The 7,437-nt window shown below is 42.2% G+C and overlaps 1 protein-coding gene across 3 annotated transcripts in view; it reads left to right on the top strand.

Annotated features, from left to right (window-relative positions):
- Window positions 1–2,006: 2,006 nt before the first annotated feature.
- LOC129350460 (probable serpin E3) overlaps window positions 2,007–7,437 on the top strand; it is a 10,433-nt gene continuing 5,002 nt past the window's right edge. Inside the window, exons 1-4 of one of the 3 annotated variants that reach the window (XM_055017016.1) lie at window positions 2,007–2,304; window positions 2,722–2,864; window positions 3,955–4,069; window positions 6,386–6,528. The gene's annotated coding sequence lies outside the window, so the exon portion shown is untranslated. Of the gene's footprint in view, window positions 2,305–2,721; window positions 2,865–3,538; window positions 4,070–6,028; window positions 6,529–7,437 lie in introns of those variants that run through there. The other 2 variants (XM_055017017.1, XM_055017018.1) reach the window with 2 other exon arrangements.

Raw genomic sequence — 7,437 nt, 5'->3', positions numbered from 1 at the left:
TACAGAGAAATTCTATGTTTTTGTATTTTTCTATGATTTCTGTCATTCTAACTGCACAGAAGTGTCAGGCCTGCAGCAGCAGCAGGCTCTGTGTAGGACTTTTTTTCCCTCCCTTCTGTTTTCCTTATTAGGTGTATTAGGTGTGTGCATGAAGGCTGTGGCGGCAGGTGATGGCACTCTGCAATCAGCAGACCGGGAGACGGACGCAGGGCCAGGAGACGGGCACAGGACCGGGAGATAGACCCGGTCCTGCGTCCGTCTCCAGGTTCTGCTCTCGTCCCCAGGTTCTGCTCCCGTCTCCATTTTCTGCACCCGTTTCGCTCCCGTCTCCAAGTTCTGCCCCCAGGTGGCCCGTCCTATCGTTCTCCTCCACGTTCTGTGCCCAGGTTGCTCCTCCTGTCGTTCTCCTCCAGATTCTGCGCACGGGTGGCCCCTCCTGTCGTTCTCCTCCAGGTTCTCCTCCAAGTTCTGCGCCCAGGTGGCCCCTCCTGTTGTTCTCCTCCAGGTTCTCCTCCAAGTTCTGCGCCCAGGTGGCCCCTCCTGTTGTTCTCTGCCAGGTTCTCCGCCCAGGTCGCTCCTCCTATCGTTCTCCTCCAGGTTCTCCAAGTTCTGCCCCCAGGTGGCCCCTCCTGTCGTTCTCCTCCAGGTTCTCCCCCAGGTTCTGCGCCCAGGTGTCGTTTTCCTGTCAGGTGTTACTGATGAAGATGACGATGAAGTTTTCCTGTCAGGTGTTACTGATGAAGATGACGATGAAGGTTTTCCTGTCAGGTGTAACTGATGAAGATAAAGGTTTTCCTTTCAGGTGTAACTGATGAAGATGAAGGTTTTCCTTTCAGGTGTAACTGATGAAGATGAAGGTTTTCCTGTCAGGTGTTACTGTTGAAGATGACGATGAAGGTTTCCTGTCAGGTATAACTGATGAAGATTTTCCCGTCAGGTGTAACTGATGAAGATGAAGGTTTTCCTGTCAGATGTAACTGATGAAGATGAAGGTATTCCTGTCAGGTGTTACTGATGAAGATGAAGATTTTCCTGTTTGTCTCTCTCATGTCCCCCAGGACAAGTCTCTCTCCTCCTGTCCCCCATAACAGGTGTTTTTCTCTCTCTCTACTTGTTCCCAGGACAGATCTGTCTCTCTCTCTTCCTGTCCCCATGACAGTTGTCTCTCTCTCTTCCTGTCCCCATGACAGTTGTCTCTCTCTCTTCCTGTCCCCATGACAGTTGTCTCTCTCTCTTCCTGTCCCCATGACAGGTGTCTCTCACTCCTCCTGTCCCCATGACAGGTGTCTCTCTCTCTTCCTGTCCCCATGACAGTTGTCTCTCTCTCTTCCTGTCCCCATGACAGGTGTCTCTCTCTCTTCCTGTCCCCATGACAGTTGTCTCTCTCTCTTCCTGTCCCCATGACAGTTGTCTCTCTCTCTTCCTGTCCCCATGACAGTTGTCTCTCTCTCTTCCTGTCCCCATGACAGTTGTCTCTCTCTCTTCCTGTCCCCATGACAGGTGTCTCTCGCTCCCCCGTCCCCCATGACAGGTGTTTGTCTCTCTCTCTACTTGTTCCCAGGACAGATCTGTCTCTCTCTCTTCCTGTCCCCATGACAGTTGTCTCTCTCTCTTCCTGTCCCCATGACAGGTGTCTCTCACTCCTCCTGTCCCCCATGAAAGGTGTTTGTCTCTCTCTCTACTTGTTCCCAGGACAGATCTGTCTCTCTCTCTTCCTGTCCCCATGACAGTTGTCTCTCTCTCTTCCTGTCCCCATGACAGGTGTCTCTCACTCCTCCTGTCCCCATGACAGGTGTCTCTCACTCCTCCTGTCCCCCAGGACAGGTGTCTCTCTCTCTTCCTGTCCCCATGACAGGTGTTTGTCTCTCTCTCTACTTGTTCCCAGGACAAATCTGTCTCTCACTCCTGTCCCCATGACAGTTGTCTCTCTCTCTTCCTGTCCCCATGACAGTTGTTTCTCTCTCTTCCTGTCCCCATGACAGGTGTCTCTCACTCCTCCTGTCCCCCAGGACAGGTGTCTCTCTCTCTCTCCTGTGTGTTCCAGGGATGAGGGATTCACCGTCGAAAAATGTTCGCATTTCAACCTGATCATTTTCAAGTTTCTTTCACACTGAAATGAAGTGCATGACTCAGGTCACACTCCTGCATCCTTATGTGACATATGATCTGAGTTGTCCTGAAAAAATAGATGTTATGGACTGTGATTGTTTTTCAAAAGGAAAAAGCAAAGGTGTGAAACAAAAATCAGTTTCCAGCAGCTGTTGGTGGTAAAGTGTCCAGTGCCCACCACAGCCAGAGAGAAAGGTCAGTGTAAATAAAGTTATTACCATTAATAATATATTGCATTGTTTTTCTTAAATTTCATCATCCTGTTTTAAGTGTTGTTTACCTGATACTCACGCAGTCATGAGCACATCAGGACTGATCCAATGTGATTGTAGAATGTCTGCATTTTATGTAGTTTACAAGTGTTTTCGTGCTACCTGTCAAAATCACTTTAAACCATTTAAATAATTTTAAATCACTTTAAACCATGTTGTCTTGAAAGGTGTAAACACTGTTTTATTGACTTTTAATACAATTAGTATTTCTATAGATTTTAAAATTAGAAATGTTTATAGTATTATACAGCAAGTTTTTTAGAGTATTTACTAACCGTTAACGTTCATGTTACTAACCTGTCTGTTTTGCCTTTTTGTTATTTTTGTTTTTGTATGTAAGCTGCTGAATATTTTGAATTTCCCTCGGGATTAATAAAGCGTCTGTCCGTCGAGTCGTCGGATCCTCTTGATCCTCATCAGGGTCATGGGGGGCTGGAGTCTATCCCAGCTGACTGCGGGTGAAGGCAGGGGACACCTGGACAGGTAACAGTCTATCACAGGTTCACCTGGACAGGTAACTGTATCACAGGGCTACACAGAGAGACAAACATTCACACCTATGGACAGTTTAGAATCACCAATTGACCTCAGCATGTTTCTGGACTGTGGGAGAACCTGGAGGAAACCCACGCATGTACAGGAGAACATGGAGACTCCATGCAGGAAGATCCCAGGAAGGCTGGGACACAAACCGAGGATCTTCTAGCTGTGAGGCGACGGAGCTAACCACCAAGCTACTGTGCAGCCTGCTGCTACTATTATTTTTTTTATTGTCTAATATTCAGATTATTGTCCAGATGAGTAGTTGATCATTCTGTTAATTGCTTGTCAGAAAATTGGTTAAAAAAAAAAAAAAAAAAAAAAATATGGGATGCCAGATTGAACAGGCCACACACCTGAATATATTGAATTTGTAATAGCAACAACAACAACCTGGTTGTGTCACATTTCTGTGCGTTACAAAATGTGTTAGGTGGGAAATAATAATAATTAGAATTACTATGATGTCAAAAACGTACAGAGGAAGGAGAAAATGAGATTGAAAACCTAAATGCAGGATCTAAAATCATAAAGTGGGCATAAATGCTTTCTTACAGTGACATAAAAAAACTGAAAATACACACATTTGACTTTTTTCTTAAGTGATGCAGTAGATGTATTAATTGTCAGAATAATTCAAACCCAATTTGCTGTTGCTGTCAGCTGTTTTGTGTAGGTATTATGTTTGAAAATGAGTTAGAAGACCAAATGCAGTTGTCTTTTGTGCTTTTTTTTAATTGACTTTTATTTCTAAAAATGTAATTCTCAGTACCTCAGCTAAAATGCTGTGCAATTATGTCTCACTGGGGCATTCAACAGACTCACTGTCAAAACAACCACTTGTGATTTCTGCTGTTAAAGTTTTGCAGAGGTTTTAGCTAAGTGTGTGTACATGTGTAATTGTGGTGCATAACCTTTCATGCTTCTGTTTAAATTGCTTGAAGCGGACCAGCGGTCATCAAGCTTTCTGTATCAGCAGAACGATGGTGCCGCCGCTGTTTGCTAACATGGTTCACTTTGTGTGTCTCTGCAGGGGGAGGTGGTGCACTGGCTGGCCTGTTGGCTGGATGCAGCCTGCAGGAAGGGCTCCACTCCCACAGTGGGTAAAGGACTGATGGAGGGAGGATCCTTCACTCGTCCAAACTCAGGTCAGACGCTGGCGCCTCTGCAGGACAATAATCCAGTAAAACCTGCCTCTGAATACGGCCCAATGCATAAAAACACTCAACTATTTTAAATAACTAATAGATTCTGGTTAAATGTCTTTTATTCTTTTAAAGCTGTGTAATCCTTCAAACTACTGGATCATGAACTATGTGTTTGCAAACTCAGGCTTTGCCAAAGTGAGTTGAAAAATGTCAGCAGTTGTTCAGTGAGTTATTTTAAACACGAGCCAGTGAACAAGCACAGTAGACCTGTTTTTATATCTCCTCTTTGTCTGTGTCACAGAGCTACCTCAGGTTATAAACATTTCTCAGAGAGCCCATAGTGTACACATTTAGAGGTTCCGAATTGATTTTGTGGGTCGAGTAGAATGTTTACGAGTATTCATTTTCAAAAAACACATTATTTTAACATGAATATTGGGATGTAGCAGCATCAGAAGAAGCTGCTCATTCTTTGTTTGAGGCCAAACTAGCCACCAGGCAGGCGTTTTGTGTTACATGGTGATGTAGATCAGTAACAGAAGAAATAACTGCACTCTGAATGAGATATTGTGATATGATGCTAACAACAGAGCAGCCCCTTATTCATATGATTTCTGAAAACAGAAATATGTGAACTGGTGATTCCAACACAAGAATGATCCAGGATTAGAAAACGAATGCGTTTAACCTGCTGTCTTTAGATGCTCTGCCAAGGTGGTTGTTGAGTTGTGATATTAAAAAGTTTTTTGCAAAGTTTATCTTTGATTTTAACAAAAATGCAACCACACCATCAAGATGACTTCTTCGACTTGGTATCAGACTATTTAGTTCAGCCACTGAACTGAAAATGTTTTCCTGTTCTTTTTTAGACTTGTCGTTCTTTAACATCTGGGCTAGTTTCATTCTTAAACCTACTGCTGAGTTTTTCTTATCTTAAAATGGATGTTTGACCACACACATCAGTGAGCATGACTGATAAAATGCTGTAGAGTGAATTTATCTGACAAAAATCTGAGTATTTTTCTGTTTTTTCTCACTATTCAGTAACAGACACATCAATAATGCTTGAGTACTTGGAACCCAAAATGTGAAAACGGATTTCATACTAAGTTCTGTTATTATTTTCCTTTGGTGCCTGCTCAAACCTCTGGATGGTGTAAAACAATTCTCACTGCAAGAAAACCCTTGTTTTTATTATTTTACAGTGGAAAGTTAGTTGCTTTGTGTGAATGCTTTTTGACACTTGTGTCTGTTGAGCAGGTTCGTTTTTTGAGATAGAAAACAAACTACTACTTTCCAATTAAGCTGTTTATTTTCTGCCATCAGTGTCTCAAAAGAATCTTGATCAAGGACCTTTTCTGTCTGGAACAGCCTCCCAGAAAATGACAAAGTCTGATATGAACAGAACATTTTATACCGTATTGTGAAATGTGATTGGTTATTGAACACAAACATATCATTCAAATATTGAACAGTGATTGGCTAAAGGTGGGGATAACCGTGGTGTAGACTTAGCTCTCCCATTGGTTGGTGCACAGATACGTCCATATCTCTGGCACACGATTCATCCAATCTCCAGGAACCATCCTGTAAAAGAACCTCCTAGAACCCTCTTCCCTCTCTCTACCTGTCAGTCTTATTCCTCTGTTAACTGAGATGTGATGCAGCTGCTGGTGGTGTCTCATAGGGAGGATTATTATGGTTTCCACTCTTAAACAACCTTGAGTTTAGCGGTTTCAGTAAAATTAGTTGTTTTATTATAAGGACATAGGAATGTGCTGTGTGTGTGAAAACACTCTTTGTACTAGTGTGTGTGTGTGTGTGTGTGTGTGTGTGTGTGTGTGTGTGTGTGTGTGTGTGTGTGTGTGTGTGTGTGTGTGTGTGTGTGTGTGTGTGTGTGTGTGCGCGCAGCTGTAGCTTTCCAGCCTGACCTGTGTGTATCCATCATGTATTTAACCCTTCAGAGCCTGGGTTAATGCTCTCTCTCTATTCAGGTCAACACAACTCATACATTAATTACACAACAAATGGTTATTAATATTGTAATGTCTGTATATCTTATATAGACATAAAATATAATGAGGCGAAACGAGAGTGGTGTCTTTCAATGTGTTTACTTCTGAACTGCCAGACCAGACTGCCAAACATGGGGTAACAGGCATCCCATAATACCTTGCGCAGGTACTTCTTAAAGTGACCATAACACTGTTTTATACATTACAAATATCAATATTGTATTACTCATATGTGACATCAAGTTCAGTGTTCAGCTAGCAGTGCCTTAAAAAAATAAATCCTAACATGTCCTTGTCTCAGTCTGATCCAGTTCTTCTCTAAGATGAGGAAGTGGGCCGACATGTCCAACCTCTCGCAGGACTTCAGGCTACAAATGGATGGCTGGAGCGAAACTTTGAGGTCTCCACCGTGATCTTCCGCAAGTTTGATGTCTTGATTTAGTAGTAAGAGACTTCCTTTTTGTCCAAACCATTTGACTCTGATGGTGTGTGTCCACTGCATTCAATGTTCAACAAGTGAGCAATGGTTTTGTTTCCATGAATATAAACATATATGAAGAGTACATTGTAGTCCAAATTGTTTTCCTGGTCATAAAACTGTTCACCAAGAAGTGTTTCTATTGGAGAGCTGTTACAGTTTAGGGCTGCATGTGGCAAACAGCTGCTCGAAAATAATAAAAGTTGCTATATTTAACAATAGCGCTTCTAAGCATCCAACTTATACTTACTCCTTGAGTGCTCTTTGCTACTGTGACCTGGAAATCAGTCCCCTCCGCCATCATGGAGGATCTTCCAAACCTTTAAATGCTCAGTAAGGAGAGTGGAGCTTAGTGTGAGTAAACACAGCTGTGTTCTACGCACAGTAACTACAGGTTATGTTTCTGTGGTTTAGTGTCTCACACACACACACACACACACACACACACACACACACACACATATTATTTATCTTTTACTGCAGTATTTTAGCTCTGATATCCATCTTTTACTGCAGTATTTTTCCTCTAATATTCTTCTTTTACTGCAGCATTTTAGCTCTAATATTCATCTTTTACTGCAATAGTTTAAATGTATAAGAGCTCATTGTTTGCATCTATTGTACTGCAACTAATGTATTGCATATATTATACTACAACTAATGCATGACAGCTAATTTTTTACAGTAACGTATTAGAGCTAATGCTTATCATCAAGTGTACTGTTAGATCTAATGTGCTACAGCTAATGAAGCCTGAGTGTTGACCAAATGACCACAAAAAGACACAAAATAATCACAGAAACAAAAAAATTTGAACAAAAACACACAAAAATGACTGCAAAGAGACACAAAATGACCATAAAGAAATGCAAAAT

Source organism: Amphiprion ocellaris, chromosome 14 (assembly GCF_022539595.1).
Source record: "Amphiprion ocellaris isolate individual 3 ecotype Okinawa chromosome 14, ASM2253959v1, whole genome shotgun sequence".
NCBI classification, from domain to species: domain Eukaryota; kingdom Metazoa; phylum Chordata; class Actinopteri; family Pomacentridae; genus Amphiprion; species Amphiprion ocellaris.
This window is presented reverse-complemented; position numbering and strand designations above follow the sequence as displayed.